At 36.3% G+C, this 18,236-nt stretch overlaps 1 protein-coding gene across 2 annotated transcripts in view; it reads right to left on the reverse strand.

The window, feature by feature from the left end:
- LOC134664441 (uncharacterized) overlaps positions 1-15,757 on the reverse strand; it is a 220,111-nt gene extending 204,354 nt beyond the window's left edge. The window contains exon 1 of one of the 2 annotated variants that reach the window (XM_063521098.1): positions 15,588-15,757. The gene's annotated coding sequence lies outside the window, so the exon portion shown is untranslated. The remainder of the gene's footprint in view (positions 1-15,587) is intronic. The other variant, XM_063521099.1, reaches the window with a different exon arrangement.
- Positions 15,758-18,236: the final 2,479 nt, after the last annotated feature.

The following is an 18,236-nucleotide window of genomic DNA, read 5'->3' on the forward strand; positions in this document are numbered from 1 at the left end:
GGCGCTGGCTAGCCAGTTCCTTTGCTTGAACTTGGCTTGACACGCTGCCGCGTGTCTAGATACATTTTCAGAATCGAGCCGTTAGACTTATGTAGAATTTTCATTTCTTGCTTTATAAAATAGACTCCAAGTTACCTGCATGCATTAAACATATACTTACCTACTTAAAAAAGCTTTTCAACAATATTGTACCTACCTATTAAAATAAAATAAAATGATTGGTACTTAGTTGTTTTGTCTTGGGTAGAGAAGAAATATATTTCCGAACAAAATTGATCAAAACAACGTCCTCAATTTTTCAAGGTCGATAAATAATCTATTAGAGTTGTAAACCTCTCCCCCAATCTGGATAGGTAGTTGCTTAAAAAATAACTATAGCTAAAGTTAAGTGTCAGATGTCTGCCCGAGATTCATGGTTTAACATGGGTTTTGTAATACCGGGTGTGGCCTGTAACACGAGCAAAAAATTAAAACATAAATTGTACTCCTCAAACGGTGACACTTTTGTTCAAAAACTTTTGAAAATTATGAAGTATTTAGACTCCCTATTTTTCGTACAAAATAAATATTATTTTCAATGGACGCCATCGCCACGCCATATCATTGTGATTGACGTTGCTTGTCACGCGTTAACCATAACAAAATTCGCAATACATTGCGTCTTAGAATAAACTTTAAAGTGTATTAAAAATCAAACCACAAGTTATTTTTAAAAGTTGCTGAACAAATGTTCGTCAATATGAGGAATACAGCCTACAGTTAAATTTTTTGCTCATATTCCAGGCCACACCCGGTATAAACGAAGCAAAGAAAGAAGAAAGAAAATACAAGATAATACTCGCCCTCGGCGTAAGTTACAATAGGTAAGACCCTTTTTTATCATTTCATAATGCATCATCGCCCAAATGGTCTGATCCAATTCGTCTAACACAAAAACTTTGTGTTTTTTCGGTTACGCTACTAAATAGCTCCAATTCAGTGGAAAGATAAATCTAGAGTTTACGCTAGCCATATAGTTCAATTCTACAAACATTTAGGCTGATTATAATTTAGTGGGCATTTTAAATTTAAATTGGCATTGATAATGATTTTTATTTTATATTCACCCTATGAAAAATAAAATTACTAGGTCGGTACGTAGAGACCACTGGCGTACAAATTCATTCTAATGGATAATTCTCAATAATAAAGTAAGGGACGCAAAGAACTGAATAGGAAATATTAAATAACAATGTTCACTCAGTGTTTAACTCAGATGGTCGACGAAAAACTATTAGATTTAAAATATCTGCTTAAGCTCTAATAACAATGAACTCTCCTACCTCCACAAATTAACCTTCTCCCTTCCCGATAAAGGTTACCCAGCGCGCAGCGTGCGGTAACCAGAAGTTACAGTACCGGGACCATAACGATAACGTTATACCGTAGAAAATGGGTTTTATCTGCGTAGCCCGAGGCAGCAAAGCTCCTTTATCTTAGCCGTTGCAGTTTTATCTCGTTAACTATAATACATTTAAAGAAAAATCAGTTAACTACAAAGGAGAAATAGCCATAAAACAACCATACGTTGTATAATACATACATAGACACCGCGGCGATAAGAGTGTGTGGATTTATAAGTCTATTGAAATGGTAGGTTCAGAATGGAATCACTTTCATGAAAACTAAGGGTGGCCTAAGTAGAGTGTAACCGGGAAACCGATAAGATTAGGAGGAGATATTTAAACTCGAAAACCTGTCTTCTTCAGTTTTAACCGGGTGAAATAAAATCAGCGGCTTTAATTTGCGTGGTAATAATTTAACCATTATTCCAAAGATTTTTTACCATGACGTAAGATTAAAAAACCGGGCAAGTGCGAGTCGGACTCGCGCACGAAGGGTTCCGTACCATAATGCAAAAAAAAAAACAAAAAAAAAGCAAAAAGAAAACGGTCACCCATCCAAGTACTGACCCCTCCCGACGTTGCTTAACTTTGGTCAAAAATTACGTTTGTTGTATGGGAGCCCCATTAAAATCTTTATTTTATTCGTATTTGTTGTTATAGCGGCAACAGAAATACATCATCTGTGAAAATTTCAACTGTCTAGCTATCACGGTTCGTGAGATACAGCCTGGTGACAGACGGACGGACGGACGGACGGACGGACGGACAGCGAAGTCTTAGTAACAGGGTCCCGTTTTACCCTTTGGGTACGGAACCCTAAAAAACTCCTTTGTTATAGCGTCTCGCAAAACTATACGTACCGAAGCAGACACCTTGTTTACAATGTAGGCACACGACCAATTCAGGTACGTGCCTCTTACTGGATACTTGGATTTAAAAGCAATCGACAACTAAGTACCCCATTTACAACTCTTAATTAAAAAAAATCTTCCCTCTCCGAACGCGATTGGAACGGTTTTTCGATTTTCTCACTCAATAATTTTATGTCCGTTCGCGACTTAAATGGTTCTCCGGACATTAACTGCAAAAGGTTGGCAACTGAATTATATTAGCCGTACTTAATGGTTTCATTTCAGGGTTAAATTGGAATTAACGCAGATAAAGACGTTTTTAAAAGCGCGAATTTACGGTCGGTTTATAGTGCGAGATTTAGGTACACGTGCGTATCGTAATGTGGAACGTGATTCACGTGATCAGTGTTTTGGAAACCAGAGATATCGTGAAAGGTAGCTTTGATATTACAATTTAAGTTCCTCAGAGAACTTATATGTTTCAACATTTACATGAATAAACAAACATAAATAAACGAATATTTGGGGACAATCTTAATTAAGCACTATGGGCACTAGGCGACGATATCCACACATAGGTACATCACCTAGCAAAGTATTTCGCGAATGAATGTATTAGTAATAAATAAAGTAGTCATTATTCAAGTCAGTATCGAATGTTTGTCTACAAGAGAAAAATACGGCTCTTTAAGTAGAGACGTTATAGTAAATTACTATGTATGTATTTGCCTAAGAGTACTGTTTGTGGAGGTTCCCAGCTAATATATAGCTCATAAAAACACTACATACACTCCTCTCCTCGTCATCTGCCGCGAGGCTTTCCCGATATTATATACGGTATATATTACTGATCACGACTTAAATGTCACCCTGTACTTATTTAAATTATAAATGTATAAATTATTAAGAATTGGGGCAGGGACAAATTTTAAAGCTTAAATATGACTCTCTGACCCAAATGGGAAATAAGGCCTGAGTAGGATAAGTCATGTTATATGTTTCCCTTTCACGTCACATTTAAATACGAGTTTGCATTGTTTGTTCCACCAGAATAAAGAACTTATCATTCTTATCAAATCTATTATATTTATCCACACCACATTTTACCTACATTTCCAATTAAATCTTCCGGTTAACTAGGTTATGAATGCTACAATACGAATATCATCCCATTCATTGGCGAACTCCTACTTATCAAGTTATCAGTGTTTGAATCAATAAAACGAAAAATAGGTCAAAATTAACGCCAGATGCGACTGGGATTGGGTAAACAACGTTTGAAATAAAATATAAATTGGGCATTTTTCAATTCATAGCTGGTTAAAACAAGACTGGTTAGGTACATTAGATGCATAAAAAGTAAATACGACGACGTGTAGAATAATTAAGTAGCCTATTGGAAGTGACATTAAATTTACATTTATTTGACGTGACAGTGACATTTATTTGACGACCGGTCTGGCCTAGTGGGTAGTGACCCTGCCTGTGAAGCCGATGGTCCCGGGTTCGAATCCTGGTAAGGGCATTTATTTGTATGATGATACAGATATTTGTCCCTGAGTCATGGTTGTTTTCTATGTATTTAAGTATCTATATGTTATATACACGGTGTAACTTGAGGAAACCGAATAATTTTAACCACGCATTTCTGAGGTCAAAAGAAGGAATAAATTTAATATGCGCTTAGGTTAATTTCGCAAAAAAAGTTTTTTTTTTGTGTTGTTTTTTAAATTTTTGGAATGTATTTGTACATAAAAAATAAATGTTATTTGGTAAACTTGTTACTTAAAATTGATTTTTACATTTTTTTTCGTAAAACCTTTTTGCAAAGTGTTACTTGTCACTTTCTGACATCTATCAATCCCACCAAAAACATTCTGTAAAAAACTAGCCAAGTCTCGATGGAGCTGCTTGTTTATCTCTAAAAAGTAATGAAATCTAGACAAAGTCGTGCCAAGTCTAAGGTTCCTTACTGCGATTTCTTTATTATTATAGTTAATGTTGTGTGACTTGGCCGTTGAAGGGTACACAAGGGTACAAAACCAGGTGCTCCATGACACCATTGCACCAATCTGTCGCCAGAACCGCTACCCATTGACGATGGAAAATTGCCACTTGGAAAACGTTGATTCAATAACCAGTCAATTGTAGGCTTGATAAAGCTGCGTATTTCAATAATACTTATGTATGGGCGAGCCTGAAACAAACACTTCATTTTGGTGCAATGGCAGATTGGTGCAATGGTGTCATGGAGCACCTGGTTTTGTACCCTTGTGTACCCTTCAACGGCCAAGTCACACAACATTAACTATAATAATAAAGAAATCGCAGTAAGGAACCTTAGACTTGGCACGACTTTGTCTAGATTTCATTACTTTTTAGAGATAAACAAGCAGCTCCATCGAGACTTGGCTAGTTTTTTACAGAATGTTTTTGGTGGGATTTCACTTCTTTTTGTAGAAACGTGGGCATATTGATTTATTTTATTAGATTTTCTTACATAACACATTTTTTTTCTTTTTAGTAGTTTTTTTATTATTACAAATCTTTCCTTTCTTTTTTTCCGGTTCTGATTATTGTACAGTAGCAACAGTTTTTCGTATTGCCCATTCATTAAATCTAATAATTAAATAATAATCAGTAATCCGTCACTAATCATCATATAATGACTTGGCAATCGCACATAATGCTTTACTCGTACCGTACTCGTAAATATGTGTAATGCTCAAACTGCAATTAGCGCTAGCGTTATGTTCAATTAGAATTATTTTTAATAGGTGACGATGATCCTTTTGTCATTATGCAGCCGTGCGATGGCAAAGTCATTATACGTATTACAAATTAAAGATATCTTATTGATACGGTTTTAACACCCCCTGGCACTGATTAAAATAACCGACTTGGTTTCACATTACATCTCAAAACTTTTTTGTAGTAAAAGCGTTGCGAGACTTGCACCTTTTTACATGTAATGTTTTTGATGGGATCTCATCTCTTTTTGTAGGCAGTCCTTCTTTTCGGGTACTCATACCCATACTATGTATACACATATCATAACTAAACATATCTTCATTCATACTCACATCGTACATCGTAGTGTACCTTTACTTTACCTACTATTTGTAGGAACTGCAACAGTAACTTTGTAATATCATATATTTATATGGGATTACAAACTTACTTATGCAGTTCTTAGATCTTTAAAACTTGACTGATATTGCAATATTTTTAGGTTTTCCCTTTATGTGGCCATTAAACCCTAACTCTGTACCAAATTTCAGCTCTCTGAGTTTATGGGAAGTACTAGTTCTATTCTGATGATCATGAGTGAGTTTCATAAATGCGAAACTTTGCTTTCGCTTAACTTCGGAACTAAATGACCTACAGACTTGAAATTTTGGATTTTAAGTATGTGATTATAGCTTACTGGATGACCAAAATTTCTGCGTTCTGGTCTTATCCAGAGGTTCTCAAATAGGGGCCTGAAAATGCGGCGAAATGGTTCCAGTAAAGGATGGTACGGCAGTGTTTGCTTCGCGCTCGACTTGGCGGGGGCACTGCCGTGCCCCCCGATAAGGATATTTAGACTACGTCCCATAGCAGCAACATTACCATCAAAAAAGCCTTTTTTACATTATGTAACAACAAAAACTTGTTTATTTTTAAATTAATATTATCTCCGAAACTAGGCGTTTTAAAAAAAAGTTTATAGGACATTTTTGTCTCTAAATATGATCAGGAATACGCTGTTAAAATTATTCGGTTTACCCATGTTATACCGTGTATATCGTTGTCTGAGTACCCACAACCCAAGCCTTCTTGAGCTTACAATGGGGCTTAGTCAATTTGTGTAAAAAAGTCCTATAATATTTATTTATTTAAATAAGAGGCCGATTCTGAATTTAATTTTGTTATTATACAATCTTGACGATCGCTCACGACATGGTTGTATGATCTTAACAAAATCAAACCTTTTTCAAAATCTTTTTAGGGTTCCGTACCCAAAGGGTAAAACGGGACCCTATTACTAAGACTTCGCTGTCCGTCCGTCCGTCCGTCCGTCTGTCCGTCTGTCTGTCACCAGGCTGTATCTCACGAACCGTGATAGCTTGACAGTTGAAATTTTCACAGATGATGTATTTCTGTTGCCACTATAACAACAAATACTAAAAACAGAATAAAATAAAGATTTAAATGGGGCTCCCATACAACAAACGTGATTTTTGACCAAAGTTAAGCAACGTCGGGAGTGGTCAGTACTTGGATGGGTGACCGTTTTTTTTGCTTTCTTTTTTTTGCATTATGGTACGGAACCCTTCGTGCGCGAGTCCGACTCGCACTTGCCCGGTTTTTTCAACAGGTACTAGCTCGTTACCATAAATCAATCGCCGCCGCCGCATGTAGCTAAAGCAAATAATCTTGTATCGGGAATTACGGAAGGAAAAACGGCAAAGTTCCCCATTAATCAAGTTTACGTCACTTAGATACGAAAAAGCTGAAGGACATCAAGCATTATGAAATTTATGAATCTATATCATCACGTGACATTTAAAAAAAAATTACTCGACAGACCTATATTGCCGTGTTTGATTTGTAAATAACTATGAAATGAAAAAAAAACTTTCTGCTAAAACACAGTTTAAGAGCCCTATTTTGAAAGTTTTACTAGTAAGTACCCACCGAAGAATTCCACTACCCATCATTCACCGCCATCATCAAAACAGCTCGATGATACCAGATTATTGTATTGTCATCTGAATTATATATACCTACTCGTAAGTCTAAGGAAGATGTTCTATACAATCCGTAAAACTACATCGACTTTAGTCTTTTACTAGAGTTACACCAAGAAAAGTCTTCAGCGATTTTCATAGTCCAGGTAGTGGAAGTGTTATTTATACGTTATAATTTCATATAAAAGTTTCGCGTTTGAGATAACACTTGCACAGCGTGGGCTATTAAAAATCGCTGCAAAATGTTCTTAGTCTAACACTACCACTTTATAACATGATTTAAAAACTTCCAACATATTTAAGAGCCCTTCAACGTGCACACTAGCGCCACAGCTTAATAACAAAAACGGCCGTTTTAACTTTGGACGCATAGATTGACGAATCCAGCAATATAAAAACTAGTTTGATGTATTCAAAAGGTACTTAAATACACAATACAGTACGTAGCGGCCCCCTTTTTTCAATATCTTTCGTTAAATTTAAATAATCACGATTATTTTGCTGTGACGCTAGTGTGCACGTTGAAGGGCTCTTAATAAGAAAAAAAATCAATTCTACTCTGTGTCTGATAGTCTAGCATCCAGTAACAAAATAGATAGTAAAACTAACATATCATTTCTCCAATAATACATACAATATTTACCTGTGAAAGTGTGACGGCAGACGTACTCGTAATAAAGGCTAAACAGCCGTTCACAGAGTTAATTAACTAAATTATCCTAAGGGTCGCGAAGCCTTGGGCTCACAATTAAACGGATTCATTTACTTCACCCGCAAACTTGATTATGTGAGCATATTACTTGGCTAACTCGCTATTTGGTCTGATGATTCGATTATAACCGGAGTTTCAACACAGTGATCTTAAAGAATATTTATAATACCCGTAAATTTTGGGTAAAACTCTGTTTAGCGTAACTATATAAATTCAACATTGTTCAACGTTGGATAGTTATTTCGGTAGAGTATTAATTTCACTCAAATGTGTGTGCCCGAGGTCTAGAGTTTCAGAATAGGTTCGTAAAAAATATCTCGTTGATAATCGCATAGCTATCTCAAATTCTGTATAAAGAAAAGTGCAATACAACCGATAATAAATTGATAAATACATTTTGTAAAATGTTATTTTATAGAAATTTCATTTCTCTTGAAGTGAAAGGATAAAGTCCTTACTTTATCCACTAGAGCGTCAAATAGAAAATGGACATCCGAACAATAAATCATCCTGTCTAACGAGAAATGGGACGCTGTGGGCTCTGACAGTTATTCTATTTGAGAATCCGAGGCTTTAATAACGCGTTATTTTCGTTTTATCTCAGATAAAGACCAGTAAATAATAAACAGTGAAACTCATATAAAAATCATCACCGTGGACAACAGTTTACACAAAGTCGTAGTTTTTTCTGCAAAGTGTAAGTTTACTTCAGTAGACTCGTCACCATGTAACTAACGTGATGAAAGAGCGCTATAGCGAGAATCAGTCGGTATGTACTTAGCTATAATGTTGAAGCACCACATTCATTTTCAATTACTAGGTATCTTTTTTGTCACGCAGCTAGTAAGATGACGCTACACACTAAGATGTGTTTTTATTGCAAATGACAGTGTTCTTACTAACTTATCTTTGCCCGAAAGAAATAAAAGATAGCATGGGTATTTTCAGGATTCTGAATCTTAGCTGCATCTCTCCCTAGGGAGCAAACCCGTTTTACTACCGAATAAACTGCGATGTTGGGATTTTTATAGCTACTTTTGAAATATTTTTCAGGTGCTTATATTTTAACGGAACGTGGGTAAATACTCGTAAAAAGGTAGCGAGCGGAGTTATACTTGGTTTGAAATAACATTCTTTATTTCTTTTGTTCGTACGGGAAAGTTAACTAAGCTCTAGCCACATACCTATTCCGCGCCCGCAAATGTGAAATTCTGTTTGTGGTAGAATAGAACAAAAGGGATGAAATACTTGATATCATTTGCTTTCATAAGCTTTCTCAGTCCGTATTTAGCGCTAACAATTTATTTTCAATTTTATACATTAATAGCATAGCTCTCTCTCTGTACCTAATAAATAAATAATTAAATAAATTTGGTATTTGTATTTATTTAGGTAGTAATAGAGAACTTTCTGAATCGAGAATGAATACCAGTAGACACTTTTTGGCTAAGTACGCACCATCCTCAACTTCATAGTAGCATCTTATTTGACAAAATGGATGATGATTTTGACCTACAATTAGTTAAAACAATAACAAAGAAATGTTAAAGTAGAAATATTACATAATTAGATAATTTAATCACCCACTGAATATAATATTACCGACAGTTTAGCGCTGACGCGAAGGCTATTTATTTCATAGCTATTCTAAATAAGCCTGTCTTATTATTTATTTATGAGATGAAGATTATGTAGATTACGATACGCTGATCGATTATTAATTGAGTAAGTACAGGGATTCGACTTTTTAGGGTTCCGTAGCCAAATGGCAAAAAACGGAACCCTTATGGATTCGTCATGTCTGTCCGTCTGTCTGTCTGTCCGTGTATGTCACAGCCACTTTTTTCCGAAACTATAAGAACTATACTGTTGAAACTTGGTAAGTAGATGTATTCTGTGAACCGCATTAAGATTTAACCCAAAAATAGAAAAAAACAATAAATTTTGGGGGTTCCCCATAGGTACTTAGAACTGAAACTCAAAAAAATTTTATTCATCAAACCCATACGTGTGGAGTATGGGTTTGATGGATAGGTCTTCAAAAAATGATATTGAGGTTTCTAATGTAATTTTTGTCTAAACTGAATAGTTTGCGCGAGAGACACTTCCAAAGTGGTAAAATGTGTGCCCCCTCCCCCTGTAACTTCTAAAATAAGAGAATGATAAGACAAAAAAAATATGACATACACGGACAGACAGACGGACAGACACGACGAATCCATAAGGGTTCCGTTTTTTGCCATTTGGCTACGGAACCCTAAAAACCCCGACAAAATTGTAAAAGCGCCGTATAGGCGTATATCTTTATCTATATTATTATGATTGATAAATAAAGAAAACACTGATCGAAAATGAGGCGGGGTCTCTCACTACTTCATTTTTTGTTCGTCACCGGAGACTGCCTTAAAATCAATTGTTTCCCCTTTCAGTAATGACTTGAGGAGGCCAAAGGCTTAATTTATCACCGAGTAATTTATTATAATGTCTCTTTTTATGAGTCAAACAATTTCCTCTCTCTCCCTGTAAGAAGGTAATTCAATTTACTGCCTCCACTTTTATAACAGGAAATAAGAATGAAGAAGGAACGCTTTAAACTCGTTTTGGAATAAGCTCACATTCTCACTACCTACTTTTCACACTCATGACCCTCATGGACTTATACAGGGTGCTTCCTCTAACAGGAGCAATAAATTAAACTAACGGCTGTACTCCTCAAACTGACCAACATTTGTTCAGCAACTTTTAAAAATTATGAATCTTTTAAACTTCCTCTTTTTCATACACAATAAATATTGCCTTCAATGTACGCTGACATCAGTCTGTTTGACGTTACTTGTCACGCTTTTAACATAATAAAATTTGCAATACATTGCGTCTTAGAATAAACATTAAAGTGTAATAAAAATCAAACCATGAGTTACTTTCACAAGTTGCTGAACAAATGTTGGTCAGTTTGAAGAGTACAGCCTTTAGTTTAATTTATTGCTCCTGTTATAGAAAACACACTGTATTATACTTCATGTGTTGTATAGGCTGTGGCTGTACAAGACACGTTGACAACAAAAGAAAAGTCGACAAATGCAGGAAACTCCTGGCTAAAGGCACGTAATCTAAGAGGCCCGGTCAGATTTCAAAGCGAGCTAATCCCAGCAATAGTAGTTAATTACCACGCCTCAACGGGTGAATGCTCTCATTAGTGATGTACTGCGGGAATTAGCTACATTTCGGGAATTTTATAATAATGATATAATATAATATTAATATATATATAATATAATAATATATATAATATATTTATTATATAAGTATTTTTCCGGTAATATCAGAGTAGATTTATTTAAAGTAGTATAACACATTTTACTTAACAGTAAAGTCGCCATCAGATATATCGGAGCGGCCGAGATGCTCAAAAATATCTGAACACGCACTTATATAACGACCTGACAATAGAGGCGTATTTAAAATACAACAAAAAAAAATAAATTTTAAAATTCAATAAAATAATATAAAATAATGACATTGGTATGGCTACTAAATATTAGGCAGAGTTTAACCAAGAAAAGTCTGCAGCGATTTTGTTAACCCACGCAATATGACGTTTAAAATAACACTCACTGCGTGGGCTATCAAAATCGCTGCAGACTTTTCTTGGTCTAACTTTAGGCACTTTGTATTTCCAAAACTCTTGAGCCAGGATTTATTTAGCTATCAGCTAAGATTATTTTAGCTGATCACAGCTAAAGATCAAATCGGGTTCCTGCGATAAAGGACAGAAGATAAGAAGCTATAATTAGCAAGGGACAGTAAGATACTTTGTAAGATTTAATCGTCTCTTTTACCTGCGCTGAATTACAAATAAATAGCTTTGCTATAAGCCAGCGGTCGGCAACCTTTTAGCAGCCAAAGGCCACATAGTAGTTAACGGAGGTGACGCGGGCCGTACTTTGTTAATATTTATGACTTTATGAGACATTGTCGTTTGTCACTATTACATACAAAATAGCCAAGGCGGCACTCGGGCCGCAAGTGACAGTTTCACGAGCCGCATGCAGCCCGCGGGCCGCAGGTTGCCGACCGCTGCTATAAGCGATAAGCTTAAACGAGTACCTAGTGTTTATTTGGTCAATAAATTCCATAACGTGTAATAGGTACCTGAAAACGCTAGGTGTTAGTTAGTTCTCTATTATACTAAGTATTTAGCAAAAATATTTACAAAATAAATTGAGGTTACAATAGACTAAGATCAAAGTATCGGCCCGATTCGAACTTTAAGATACGTCAATACGTATTATGTTCTGCCGCCAGAGTGCAGCACTAGTTTGTTTAGTAAACCATAGAGTAACTTATACGTACTAGGCCTTAAATTTCATTATCTGCCTCTCTGTAGATCGAATAAGCAAGACAAGAGTGATAGAGAGGCAGAATCCGAACTTTCGATTTTAGTGTTTCGCGGTAGACCCTGTGATTGCGCTTGTGACGCCCTCTATGAAGAGTTTTGCGTAATAGTTTCAAAAGTAACCTTTTTGTTTGGAGAAACGTCACATTTGACACTGACATATCTAATCCATATAGTTTCCAGATCTATTAATTGACGTATCTTAAAGCACAGAATAAATAATAGTACTACCGTACAGAAAGGAAACTTCCTACAAAACCGAAGTTTGACAGCGGTTCAGGGTCGAATCATGCTATCCCTTTTTAATACATGACACTATCCCTTTCGGTTATTTAGGGTTGTCAAAATTCAAGTGATTATCTTATCTGTGGTCGTGCACGCAAAAGGAAGTCAAGTGGTGCCAACCCTAAAAATTGCTCGGAGCAATGCTGAGCCGAGCGGAGCCGAGTTTGGCCGAAGTCAGGAGATTCGCACCCCTGCTTAAAGTTCGATTCGGGCCGTGGCTTTTATCATTTGGATATGAATCCGTTACTTACGGCCGTGAATTTCGCTTGATTAACGGAAATCGATACGGTCGCTTTGTTAAACAGTTTGAGGGACAATGGAAACTTTTAGGCTTCTATCAGATTCAGACCACACCGTTTTTGTTAGGTGATTAGTTTACTTCAAAGCTGAAACGATAAAGTTTTAAAGTCAATACTATCGGCCCAATTCGAAAATTAATAATAAGACGTCACAGCGATACGATACCGATATGTCAGGGTAAAAAGTGACATTTCTTCAACCAAAACTTCACTTTTGTTGACACACAGATCGATATCGTATCGCTGTGACTTCTTCGTCTCGTTCGTTCATTTTATTTAAGCATTAGATTGGGCCGTATTTCTTATTAATTATTATAAACTAACCACCAACGGGCTCTAATCTGACTAGATAGTAATAGAGTTAGACCAAGAAAAGTCTGCAGCGCTTTTGATAGCCTTCTCGGTGATAGTGTTATATTAAACGTCAAACTTCTGTGAAATTATGACGTATAAATAACACTTGCCCTGCGTAGGCTATCAAAATCGCTGCAGACTTTTCTTGGTGTAACTCTAGTGCGTAATACGAAAGAGTAGTGAAGATCCTAATACGAAATGAAATGACTGCTGTGATGCTGTCTCTAATTCTCTATTATCTAACAATAATGCCATAGACAATCGTTATTTGTTTTACGACTGGGCAAAGTAGTCTTTCAACTCCGAGAAACCTAAAGGTTCCAAAAACGAAAATTGTTTCGAAAAGTGGAAACTTGAGCGTTGCGAGGGTTTTGAGGCAAGACGATTAAACAAACTTTGCTGCCGTACCTACTTTTACATATCTAGTAACTGTACGTAAGATTAAACCATTACAAATCAAATACAAATGAATACTAAGTATTAAATATGTAATCATTCAAAATCATACCTTAAAAATCTATCCCAGCAGCCATGCTTAAACAACTCAAAACTTGCTTTTAATTAAGATTTGCTTAGTTTGATGTCCCTTTTATTTATTTTCACCACACCAGCTCGGAAAGGCTTACTTTGTACTTCAAAAACTAATAGCAAAGTTGCATTTTATTCACATGTGAGGCAAAGTAATCAAATGCAAATTTTGAGTTGTTTTCTTATGTTTGCTGGTAGAATTGACTTTTAAATGATGATTTTGGATGATAAATATTTAAATTTGGATTTGATTTTGTTTGATATTTTACATTTAATATTTGCTTCGGGTTGGTGTGGTGAAAAATTTTGTGTTTCACTCGGGGACAAATTTTGTTTAACCCTCGTGCTTTGAAACCCTCGCAACGCTCAAGAGTCCATTTTTGAACCACTCGCTACGCTCGTGGTTCAGTTTTGGAATCTTTCGCTTGCTCGGGTATCAATATTCGCACGAGCGGTTAAACAACAACTTTGCCCCCTTGTAAAACAAATAACTATTAAGTAATTACTTTGCCACTCTTGTGAATAAAAAAATAAAATCCTGGAATTAATTTCCATAGCATTTTATTTCGTGTTAGCGAGGTTCCACTGTAGTAGTATAATCGCTACCTACTCTGACGCCAAAACAATACAATACGGTACATACAGGTGCGAGAATTGCGAGACTCGACTTTTCTTTTATGTTTCGATGGAAAAGCACCAAATTCCTTTTTATTTCAGTACAAGGAAAAATAACAATTTCACCGCAAAATAAACGCAATGCGCTAAAATTGTCATCAGCATCATAGTGAACAAATCCAAACTCTAAATGAACAGTCCGTATCAATAGTAGCAGGTGAAGCAACGTTCCAAAACTATCGATCCAATTACTCAGTTATCCTAGATTTTTTCAAATAGAGATATTATGTACCTACATACAAATATCTATTCAGTTCGCGTTCTAAAGTATCTTTCACATCACAACCTAATTGTTCTTCATTCAGGGACTTCTATCTTTTTCTTCAGCTATTTAAGAAGGTACATCTACCTACTTTTGACACGTAGTCTGATCAGTTACTTTTGATCCCGACTGTACAACTCGTATAGTCTGTACTGAACTAATGCATCATTTTAGCTTTCCTGACGTAACAGAGATTGATCCCAACAAGCTTGTTCAGGATATACTGAGGCTGTCGGATTCAACGCCACGTTTTCATTACCTCTGCCCAGACATTAATCATTATTCCTAGGTAGAGGGGCAAGCGTGAGCGAAGGGGTATAACTAACGTACTAACTGATATCCCGTAAGTCGGCAGAATTGTGCTGGACTAATATTTCCATGTACCATCTGTGTTAACCATGATTGTAGCAAATAAATTACAAATTACAATTAACTAACTGCTCAAAGATTAACTTAAGGCTTTATTAATTTAAGGATACCAAACCTGACATCTTTTAAATATTCTAACACCAATTATTGTACTCAAATCTACAGTTACCATCAAACCGTACATCTGACCTCGTCTAATAATTAATATACCTACATATAAGAAAAAAATATAGTTATCTAATTTTAAATTAATTGACTAAGTACTCACCAAACATTGTCTTGCAACTGATACCTAATTATTTCGCCAAGCAGATGTTCATATAGCGATTTCAAATCCGTAGCTTATGATTTTGGCTTAAGTAAAATTCACATTGACTCCAAATATTTAGGTTTTTAAGTTTTTTTTTAAATGATCTTTTTTCTTTAAAATAGTGAAAACTTGCGATAAACTTAAACACCAACGAAAAGAGTAATTTAGTACTCAAATTGTATCTAACTGACGTCATTGAAATCCATTTTTTATAATTATCATCCGACATGGAGAATTTAAATCGTATATTAACGTCGAATTAGTCCTTTCCGTATCTCCAGCGCAGCGTAAATAAATAATGAAAATAAGTTCAAAATCATCACATAAAAGTGCGATGGCACCGCGTTTATGTCAACAATACGGGTGGGTCGGAGCGCGTTTAGGCATTCGCGGGATTTTCGTGAGGTTTATGATGGTATGGTGCTTACCATGGGTCATGGTTACGCGTGGTCGTCTGGCGTGCCGCGAGCTTCACGCGAGCAGACTGTTGCTCGCGGCCGGGCGAGGGTGCGCGCGCAAGTCGCCCCCCGCGCCGGCCGCCACGCGCCTTCCCACACACTGTCATCCTCTTTGTCTCAGACTTAATTGTGGATTGTCAACTAATCAGCTCCTCGGCAGGCTGTTGAAAACATAGATGTACATGTTTTGTACTGCAAAAGCATCGTCTTACATGGCTTAGACACCTCAATAGCACCCTTAAATAACAGCGCCTCGATAGCACCCTTAACAATGTGCCTAGATGAAGTATGAAGGGAAAACTTTTCTCTGTTTTATAAATAGCAAATGACACTCTAAGTTTAAAATAAACTTGCTGTTGCTTTTTCCTTCAAAAAAGAACCTAGGAAAAATAAAGTTAAACAGTTTCATGGTTTAGCAAAGGTTCTGTGTGCTATCCTAGAATAATTCAAATTTGGAAGGGAGGTACAGCTGCAAAATTGCATGGACATATTATAAATGGAATTGATTCCTAAAGTGGCCATCCACTTTTGCAGCTTGGTGTATATTACATCCCGCAGCGCAGAAACAGTGTAGTCTAAAGCAAGCTTGTTTTTGGTGACAAAATAATTTTTTTTTATAGATACCTTCCAAGTTCCAAGCTTGCCAGAATTCGTTTGTCCGTGATACGCAAAATATAACATATGTACAGCTTGGCAAAAAAGAGTAGAAATTAAAAAGTGGCAATACTGTAGTGTCGTCCCGTTTTCTTATATAAATTGGTTAGAAAGGGACGACACTAGAGTGTTGCCACTTTTTAATTTCTACTCTTTTTTGCCAAGCTGTACTCTGGTCACTACCTACACTAGTTAATAAACTATATTTTCTGTTAAGATAAGTTTAAAAAACAACCCTTCTTTAATTTGCGCAATTATTTAAATTACTTTTACGTACTTACGTAGGTAGAGTTAAACCACAGAATAAATAATAGTACTAGGTACAGAAGACTCACTCCCTAACAAAACGCGTCTGTTACGATCAGCACACGTATGGCCGCTAGGTGGCGACAGCGCCACGCGCAGCTTATGGCAAACCCTAAAATTGGGGCCGAACGGATGTACTTTTAAGGCTCCTCTTCACGTTGGGCCAACGCCAACGCCAACGAGGGACGCAGTCATGCGGTAGAATGAGATAGCAATATCACTTGCTCCCTCTAACGCATAAATGCGTCCCTGGTTGGCGTTGGCGTTGGCCCAACGTGAAGAGGAGCCTTTAGCTACCCGTAGCAAAGCGACGAAATCGCGGAGTGAGCTACACCTGGTTAAACCAAGAAAAGTCTGCAGCGATTTTGATAGCATACGCAGTGCATTATGTGTTATTTATACGTCATGAATTTCATAGCAGTTTGACGTTTAAATAAAACTTGCACTGCGTGTGCAATCACAATCGCTACAGACTTTTCTCGGTGTAACTCTAAGTACCTACGTAAAAATTGTTAGATAATAAAAGACGGACGGTGCAAAAATAAAGCCCATATTTTTTGTGTAAACTGCGGAGGACGGTGTGATAAAAAATTAAATACTTCTGCATAACGCTCGCAGAACTCCCAAGCGGGCGGGACGCCACGCGAACGAGGTTATCTGTGCAAACACTCACACTGTTCACATTTTTTTCTCAAGAGTGATTAAATAAAGCTTTATTTCTACTAACTATAGGTACGAGTATAAGTTTAATAATTATTTTCGTGTTGGTGCCTTAGTTTAAATCAAGTCCAGTGCCCTGTTTATCAAAAGCTTGTAACTTGTAATACAAGTGGAAGTCCCTTTCTAACAAAAGCTGTCAATAAGGGACTTCCACTTGTATTACAAGTTACAAGCTTTTGATAAACAGGGCACAGGAATAAAGTTAGTTGTATTTATATAAGGACTTGGAGATAAGGAGTCATACCTCTCTCTTGATAGACCTATATCTAAACATTTGAAATATGTCATATCTTTTTACTTCTTAAACTACCTACCTACTCATTGCTTTTACCCTTTTGTCCAACGAGGGTTAATTTATTAATAGTACTTACTATAATTAGGTATTCAACTGGCGCAATTTACCTAGGCATATTCTTATATAACTTATATCCTTTATTTTGCTAATATATGTGAGGAGCAAGCTCGAATATGCATCTCAGATTTGGAATCCTCAATATCAAATATATGTTGATAGGATTGAGCGATTACAAACTAAATTCATAACATTTCTCTGCTTTAAAATGCATGTAAATTATAGTTCTGCCAATTATTTTAGGCTATGTAAGAAACATCACTTAATCCCACTTGTTAAACGCCGTGAAATTGCTGACACTTTGTATTTAATAAATATTATTAAAGGCCATGTCGATTGTCCTAGTTTACTCAGTAAAATTTCTTTCACTGTTCCCTTAAGAAGGTTAAGGCACTTTCGTCCCATTAGTATTAATCAGGCTTCCACTAAATATAGAAAAAACAGTTTCTTATGCAGGGCAGGCATGAGTTTAAATAAAGTTTTACTGAATTTAGACTTCGATGTATTTAGTGATAGCATATCGGTAATAAGAAATAAATTAATTGCATTTTTTATGGGTGATACTTCTAGCGCTGGTTCGGGCTTGG

Source organism: Cydia fagiglandana, chromosome 5 (genome assembly GCF_963556715.1).
Source record: "Cydia fagiglandana chromosome 5, ilCydFagi1.1, whole genome shotgun sequence".
In the NCBI taxonomy this organism is placed as follows: Eukaryota; Metazoa; Arthropoda; class Insecta; order Lepidoptera; family Tortricidae; genus Cydia; species Cydia fagiglandana.